Source organism: Arachis duranensis, chromosome 6 (genome assembly GCF_000817695.3).
Source record: "Arachis duranensis cultivar V14167 chromosome 6, aradu.V14167.gnm2.J7QH, whole genome shotgun sequence".
Lineage (NCBI taxonomy): Eukaryota > Viridiplantae > Streptophyta > Magnoliopsida > Fabales > Fabaceae > Arachis > Arachis duranensis.
In genome coordinates, this window is record NC_029777.3 from 56052841 (window position 1) to 56053760 (window position 920).

The 920-nt window shown below is 41.0% G+C and overlaps 1 non-coding gene across 1 annotated transcript; it reads right to left on the minus strand.

Annotated features, from left to right (window-relative positions):
- Positions 1-575: 575 nt before the first annotated feature.
- LOC127740389 (small nucleolar RNA R71) lies at positions 576-679 on the minus strand. Its single transcript, XR_008001066.1, has one exon. It is a non-coding gene; the product is annotated as a small nucleolar RNA R71 (small nucleolar RNA).
- Positions 680-920: the final 241 nt, after the last annotated feature.

Sequence of the window (920 nt, forward strand, 5' to 3'; positions counted from 1 at the left end):
GATTCCTCTTCTTTCTCTGTTCTCTTCTTTTTCATATGAGCTGGAGCAGGGACAAGAACTTTCTTGTTGAAGCAGATCTGGAACCTGAAAGGACTCTAAAGAAGAAGCTAAGAGAAGCTAAAGCACAACAATTCAGAGAAAACCTTGCAGAGAATCTCGAAAAAGATAGAGACATGGCCGAACCCAAAAACAATGGTGGAAGCGCAAGGAGGATGCTTGGTGATTATACTACACCTACTTCCAAATTTGATGGAAGAAGCATCTCAATCCGTGCCATTGGAGCAAACAATTTTGAGCTGAAACCTCAACTAGTTGCTCTAATGCAACAGAACTGCAAGTTTCATGGACTTCCATTAGAAGATCCCTATCAGTTTTTAACTGAGTTCTTGCAGATCTGTGAGACTGTTAAGACTAATGGAGTAGATCCTGAAGTCTACAGGCTCATGCTTTTCCCTTTTGCTGTAAGAGACAAAGCTAGAACATGGTTGGACTCACAACTTAAAGATAGCCTGGACTCTTGGGATAAGTTGGTCACGGCCTTCTTGGCTAAGTTCTTTCCTCCTCAAAAGCTGAGCAAGTTTAGAGTGGATGTTCAGACCTTCAAACAAAAAGATGGTGAATCCCTCTATGAAGCTTGGGAAAGATACAAGCAGATGACCAAAAGGTGTCCTTCTGACATGCTTTCAAAATGGACCATTTTGGATATATTCTATTATGGTCTATCTGAGTTCTCTAAGATGTCACTGGACCATTATGCAGGTGGATCCATTCACTTGAAGAAAACGCCTGTAGAAGCTCAAAAACTTATTGACATGGTTGCAAATAACCAATTCATGTACACCTCTGAGAGAAATCCTATGAGTAATGGGACGCCTCAGAGGAAGGGAGTTCTTATAATTGATGCTCTAAATGCCATATTG